The following is a 7,500-nucleotide window of genomic DNA, read 5'->3' on the forward strand; positions in this document are numbered from 1 at the left end:
ACATTCATGATAATTGAATTAATTTTCTGACCAGCAGATACATATGGAGTATCCAATAAGTTAAGTAAACAGAACACAGCTCTATGTATAGAAATAATATTTTTTGAAAGTCATAAAATTATCTTTTTTCTGTATACAGCTCTATGATAACAAATATTTAAGCAATACTTTTTCTGTAAATTTCCCAAGTATATTTCGAGTATGAACTGCTAAACTATATGAAACAGCTGTCTAGAATTCTCCTTTATCATAAGTGAAGACACTGTGGAACAGAAACAGTGCTAGAATGAAAATTAAGTTAAATATAGATATCTTTTCATGGTGTTGACCGTTGTTATGTCAATTTGCATATAAATCTGCTTATTTACGAACCATACTTGCGTACTTATAACTGTTTTGGTATTCATGAGAAAAAACGAGATACATGCATATCAATAGCCTGCCCATGATTTAAGGCTGTCAGCTCATCCTATTTTCTAGAGCAACGTGGCCCTGCTTCTTCCTAGCGCCCTGGACCAAAAGACGTTGCTCCAGGACGGCCTTCGTCCTCGCCTCCTTCTGCCTCGGACTCTGCATCCTGAAGGCCCTCCCTCCTGCGCCGGACGAGAGAGTGTCCTCCGCCAGAGCACATCTTCGACAAGTCCTCGGCAGGCTGGAGGACGAAGCTCTCCTCCAGGATGGAGCGGAGGGTGAGGCAGACCAGGAACAGGATGAGGAGGAGGATGAGAAAGGGGATGAGGGGGACCAGAAGGAAAATGAGGACGGACCTTGAGGAAGATGAGGATGAATGGGATAAGGATGAGGATAAGGGAGACCCAGAGGACGAGAGGCATCAGGAAGTGGACGAAGGGTATCAGGGAGAGGGCGAGGAGGACCAAGGGGAGGTCGAGGGGTATCAGAAGGATGAGGGAGATGAGGATGAGGGCGTGGGAGATGAGGACGTGAGCGAGGGTCTGGGGAAAACCGACGAGGACGACCTTGAACACCTCGAGCATGACGGAGCGAGAGAGCGAGATGATCGTCGTTACCTTAATCTGGGGAAAACAGGTGACGTTAGTTGATGGAATTTACCTCTTTCTTCTCTCTCTCTCCCCCCCCTCTCTCTCTCTCTCTCTCTCTCTCTCTCTCTCTCTCTCTCTCTCTCTCTCTCTCTCTCTCTCTCTCTCTCTCTCTCTCTCTGCACACACACACACAGAGTCATGCCAAAGGACTCTTCACTTTATTGCTTATTCAGTCTTTCGGTGACACCCTACACTACCCTGTTCTTCCCTTCATCGTTTTGTTTATAAACTGTTCCAGCGAATATCCTCCACAGGCACTTGAGTCAATCCTACCTGCCTTTTACACTAATCAAGGTAGTTATTCATGACAAACGTAAGTCATGAGATATGTTATCTCTTCCGGAATGAAAAGTCACTTTTTTCTCTCAGGTGTGTCAGGTTCAAACTCATAATCCGCTGGTAATCTGTTCACTAATTTCGCTTAATTCCGTTTTACTAATGATCTGTGCTTATGGTGTGTATGTGTGTGTGTCTGTGAATGTGTGTTGTATGTTTCTGTGTGTATGTGTTTTATTTTTTTGTGTAAGTGTGTGTGTGTGTGTGTGTGTGTGTGTGCGTGTGTGTGTGTGTGTGTGTATGTGTGTGTGTGTGTGTGTGGTGTGTATTTGTGTATGTGTGTTTGTGTTTGTATTTTTTTGTGTGTAAGTGTGTGTGTGTGTGTGTGTGTGTGGTGTGTGTTTATGCGTACGCGCGTGCGCGTACGTGTGTGTGTGTGTGTGTATGTGTAGAGAAACGTTTAAATTTAGACAGGTAGGAAAGCGAATGAGCGCATTACTATCATCATCACCACTTTGTTATTTGTGTTACACACTTTCATCATTCTCATTCTCACTCTTCTCCTACCTCTTCCTCTCGTCCTTAACTCTCTATCTCTCGGAATACCAATACCATCATCACACCCATTATTCCCATCACTATTACCTATCATCTCCTCTCCTCCTCCTCCCACCTTCTTCATCATCTCGCTCCTCCCCCTCTCCGCTTCGCAACCAGCCATCTCTCTCCACATCTCTGTCAACAGCATCCTTCTCTCCTCTCCTCCCACAGGATTCCCAGAGGAAAAATCCTACAGGGATATTAATCTCGACTTCAGCAGGTCATCGCGACGACTGTGGCCTGATGACGATGACGCAATTTGCTCCAGGTGAGTAAGTTTTTTTTTCTATTTATCATTTATTTATTTATTTATTGTTATTATTATTTTTTTATTGTGTATTGGTAGGTGAAAAAGAGGGTAAAAAAAGGGGGGGAGGTTGAGTGTTGATGTTGTGTTGTTATTGTTATTATTATCTTTATTATCGTTATTATTATTATCATTATCAACATTATCTTTGTTATCATTATCATTTTTTTCATTATCATTTTTATCATTATCATTATTATCAGTATCATTGATATGAGTATCGTTATTATCATTATCATTATCATCAGTATCATTATTATTATCATTATTATCATTATCATTATCATCATTATCATAAGTATCATCATTATCATGATCATTATTATCACAGTATCATCATTACTGTTATCATCATTATCATTATTATCATTATCATTGTTGTTATTATTATTAACTTTGTTGTTGTTGGTGTTTTTGTTGCCATCGTTACTGATGAATGATGATGATGATCATTATTATTATCACTATCAGTAATTTCATAATCAGGATTATCATCATGATTGTTATTGTCATGTTTTTTTCATAAATTTTCCTCATCTCTCCTACACATTTTTGTTTCTATTCTTTTCATACTCTTTCTCTCCTCAATATAAACCACATCTATACAACAACAACAACAAAAACACTTATATATTTAATCTTTTCAAAAAATTTCTCTCTGTCTCTGTCTCTCTCTCATCAATCCGTTCCACTTCCTGGTTTATCCTTCTCCTCTCTGCTATTTTTAGAAATTGTGTCATGCAATGTATTTATTCTTCCCCGAGGCCGCCTGTCGGGACATCAGGGGCGCGCAGAATTAAATGGCCAGGTGGTATGGGCGCTCATGGAGCCTCTCGGCCTGACCTTGCTTTTAAAGCAGGGGTTAGCTCTCTTTAAAAGAAATATTTCGCTTTTTTTCCTTTCTTTGTATATATATATATATATATATATATATATATATATATATATATATATATATATATATATATATATTTTTTTTTTTTTTTTTTTTTTTTTTTTTTTTTTTGTATTTTTATTTATATATATATTTTTATTTGTCTTAATTTTTTTTTTTTTATTTGTATTTTTCATTCATTTTTTTCTGTTTTTTATTATCTTCATTTTTTTTTGTATATTTTTTATTTCTTTATTATCTTTATTTTTTTGTTTATTTTGTATTTTTTATTTCTTTCTCTATTTATATTTATTTTTACTTATTTCTTTATTTATTTTTATTTTTTATTTTTTTTCTTAGTTTATTTTGTACTTCCTTTTTTTCTTTATGTTTGTTATTGATTGCTACTGAGGTAATCCATTTTTGTTTATTTGTCTGGCTGTTCTCTAAGTACTTCATTGTCTTTATTATTATGTCTATTTCATATTTTTTGGATTCTTTACCTTTGTTTTCAATCTCTACTGCATTTTCCATTTTTCTTTTTCTTTTCTTATTACAGTATCTTGATTGTTGTCAATTTCCTTTCTTCCCAATTTCTATCTCCATTTTCACTTTTGTTCCTCTGTTTCCCTCTTCCTCGCGCTTTTACTTCTTTCATCTCCCTTCTCTTATTTCACAGCCTTTTATTGTCTTTTATCCCTTTCTTTGTTCGTCTTCTTCTCATTTTGCTTTTCTCTCCATTTACCTTTCCACTATTTCCCTCTATCTCCTTTTTACTTTCACTTCTCACCTCTCCCTTTCTCTTCCCTTCCACCCCTCTGCCTCTTTCTCTTTCTTCTCTCATTCTCCTCTTTCTCTCGTCTCTCTCTCTCTCTCTTTCTCCTCTTCTCTCTCCTCTTCTCTCTTCCTCTCCTCTCCCTCTTCTCTCTCTCTTCTCTCCTCTCTCTCTCTCTCTTCTCTCTCTTTCTCCCCTCTCCCTTTCTTCTTCTCCTCTCTCTCTCTCTCTCTCTCTCCTCCCTCTCTCTCTCTCTCTCTCTCTCTCTCACTCTCCTCAGCGTTCCCCCCTTCCTCTCTCTCCCTCCCTCAGTTTCTCCTCCTTTTCCCCTCCCTTCCTCCCACCTTAATTCCCCACAACTTCCTTCTCCCATCCCATCTCCTCCCCACAGGATGGACGTGAGATTCGCCGTGGGGATGAAGGGCAGCATCCTCCACTCCTTCCCTCGGCTCTGGCAACACCTGGATGAGATACCTGATGGAAGCTGCGTCTGGGGTCTTCACAGGATCTTGCTACAATGATAAGACGCTTATAAGAGCTGGTACGTACGTGTGTGTGTGTGTGTGTGTGTGTGTGTGTGTGTGTGGGTGTGTGTGTGCGTGTGTGTGTGTGGGTGGGGTGTGGTGTGGAATAGGGAAAAAGAGGAAGAGAGAGAGAGAGAGAGAGAGAGAGAGAGAGAGGGAGAGAGAGAGGGAGAGAGAGAGAGAGAGAGAGAGAGAGAAACAGAGCGAAAAGAGCGAAGGGGAATAATAAAAAAAATATGCCCACTTAAAAAAAAAAAAAATCTTCCTTCCCAATACCCACCAATTTTCTCTCTTCCCCCCCCCCTCCACCGCCCCACTCCACCCCTTCCCCCTCACCCTAATTTTCACTAAAATCTCCCTTCTTAACCCTCCTTTCCCCAAGGATTTAAGGGAGAACGAGACAAGATATACTGGAAGACGACCATTACAACCAAAGCCCACTTTGCCAAACACGTTGGGAAGTACAAGCATCTCCCTACCATTATAATCATACGGAATCCCGCAAGGTGGGAGTCTGGTCTCTTTTTCGTTTTTTTTTCGTTTTTATTTTTTCTCTCTTTCTCTTGGTCTCTCTCTCTCTCTCTCTCTCGGTCTATCTCTCTCTCTCTCTTTTTTTCTCTTTCTCTATCGGTCTATCTCTTTCTCCCTCTCTTTCTCTCTCTCTCGCTCTCTCTCTCTCTCTCTCTCTCTCTTTCTCTCTCTCTCTCTCGGTCTCTCTCTCTGTTTTTCTGTCTCTATTGAATGTTATTTTGATTATTTTATATTATCGTGGTTATCCTTTTCGTGTGTTAAAAAAAAAAAAAAGTAAAATCCTCTCATTTCATTTATTCTCTTTTATCTTAATTTTTCTTTACCTGTTGAGCAAAACATGATATAGTTTTTTGGTTTAAAAACAGTTATTTTTCGTGTCTATTTTCAGGGTCATTATTTCTCTCTGGAGTTACGCGCACGTTCGAAACCGGAAGAAAAGACACACAAAAAGCGTGTCCGAATCTGCGTTAATTAAGGAAAGTTGGTATTTATTTATTTTTTTTCGTTTTCTTATTTGTTATTGTTTTTCTTAATTTTTTTGTTTTTGTTTTTGCTTAGTCTTTGTTCTTCTCTCTCTCTCTCTCTCTCTCTCTTTTAGCTTAATTTTTTTTTTTAGCTCTTTGTCTACCGTTCACTTATTCTTTTTCTCTTTTTTGGCCACCTCTTTTTTTTTATTTATTTTTTTTATGTCTTGCTGCTTCTGTTTCTACTCTCTCTCTGCTCGAATTTCCATCAACACCTCTGGCCACACCTACATCTTTTTCTCCACTCCCCTTTCTTTCTCTATCTATCTCTCTATCTATCTATGCCGTTCTTATTATTCCAGAATTTCACATTTTCGTGCGGTACACACTCCAAAAATGGCTGCAGACAACACTCTTTGCTCTCAAAAAATGTCGCGACGCTTTCCCCGTTTTCTATGAGTCCGTGCGCGAGGATCCTGTAGGGGAGACTCGTCGAATTCTCGAGTTCCTGAAGGTCAAGCCCCAAGAGGATAGGCTCGCTTGCCTGGCGCGTCACGTCGGCGGGAGCGTGAAGGGGGCGCAGAAGAGCCTCGATCCTTACACGGAGGAGGAGAAGGAGCTCTTCCTGCAGGCGCTGAAGGAGGTGAACGGGGCGTTGCTAAGGCGGGGCTTCCCAACTCTTCCAGATTACTCGAAGTACAAGAATTAGTTATTTCGCTTTTTCCTTCCTATTGACTTTCTTGATTTATTTATGTTTTTTTTGATGTTCTGTATATCCATCGAGAATTTGTATATGGTTGTGTCATAGAATTTAACATAAAATTAATAAAAAAAAAACTAAGGCCTCTTCGGTGATTTTTCCTTTCCTTTAACGGTCACTGTCCCTCCTCTTGTCTCCTCCTCCTCGTCTGTGATTGGCTGCTTTTCTCTTCCTGAAGCCGTGATTGGTTATTCTTTGTTCTTTCTTACTGAATTCCGATTGGTGGATTCTCTCCTCTTCGTCAGCTGAGATTTCACCGAAAATCAGTAATATGTACTGACTTTAAATACTGATGAGTGGATTATCATTGTTAATGTTGAATATGCGGTTAAAGAGTATATGACCGCAATGCAGTAGTCTGTGATACATAGATATGATTATATGTATACATATAAATAATAGATAGATAGATTGATTAAAAAAAAAACAAAACAGAACAGTGGCCTGCCTCTTCACGGAGACGCTGGAGAGAGATAACTACAAGAATACATCCTACTTCGCTTCGTTACGTAGATATGTCCTGGCCATCGTCCCCAGAAGGTCGTGATTACACCACACCCTGACGCAGCTTAATATCTGACTTAGCTTAACTCCGTCCACGAGAAAATCCAGTTCCCCGTGGAGGAAGAAGAGGATCGGGAACTACCTGGAAACAGATCCATCGGGGTGACGACGGACGATAAGATCAGACCCTGCACCCTCTTCTAGTTTTCTCATATTACATATTCTCTTATTCATTACATATTTCCATATCTAGTTTTCTCATATTACATATTTTCATATTCATTACATATTCTCATATCTAGTTTTCTCATATTACATATTTTCTCATATTACATATTCTCATATTGTAACATTTCCCCCAAAAAAAATTTATCATATATGTAAATCGGGTCTGAAAAACTTATGCCCCGTAGTTTCGCTGATGTATGTATTTCTGACGAAGATATAATCGAAACCGGTTAAATACACCTCTCCTTTTGGGAAGATATTCATTCTCAATCATACCTTTTCTACATTTGTCACAATAGATACGTTCATAGAGACAGAGAGAAAGAGAGATTGAGTGTGTGTGTGTGTGTGTATGTGCGCGCGCACACACACACACACACACACACACACACACACACACACACATATATATATATATATATATATATATATATATATATATATATATATATATATATATATATATATATATTCTTCTTTTAACGGTAGGTTCATGTCTGAGCCGCCGTGGTCACAGCATGATACTTAATTGTAGTTTTCATGCTGTGATGCTCTTGGAGTGAGTACGTGGTAGAGTCCCCAGTTCCTTTCCACGG

The 7,500-nt window shown here is 39.0% G+C and overlaps 1 pseudogene; it reads left to right on the forward strand.

Moving 5' to 3' along the window:
• Nucleotides 1-353: 353 nt before the first annotated feature.
• On the forward strand, nt 354-6,259 carry LOC119577244 (annotated as a pseudogene).
• Nucleotides 6,260-7,500: the final 1,241 nt, after the last annotated feature.

This window comes from Penaeus monodon, chromosome 9 (assembly GCF_015228065.2).
Source record: "Penaeus monodon isolate SGIC_2016 chromosome 9, NSTDA_Pmon_1, whole genome shotgun sequence".
NCBI classification, from domain to species: domain Eukaryota; kingdom Metazoa; phylum Arthropoda; class Malacostraca; order Decapoda; family Penaeidae; genus Penaeus; species Penaeus monodon.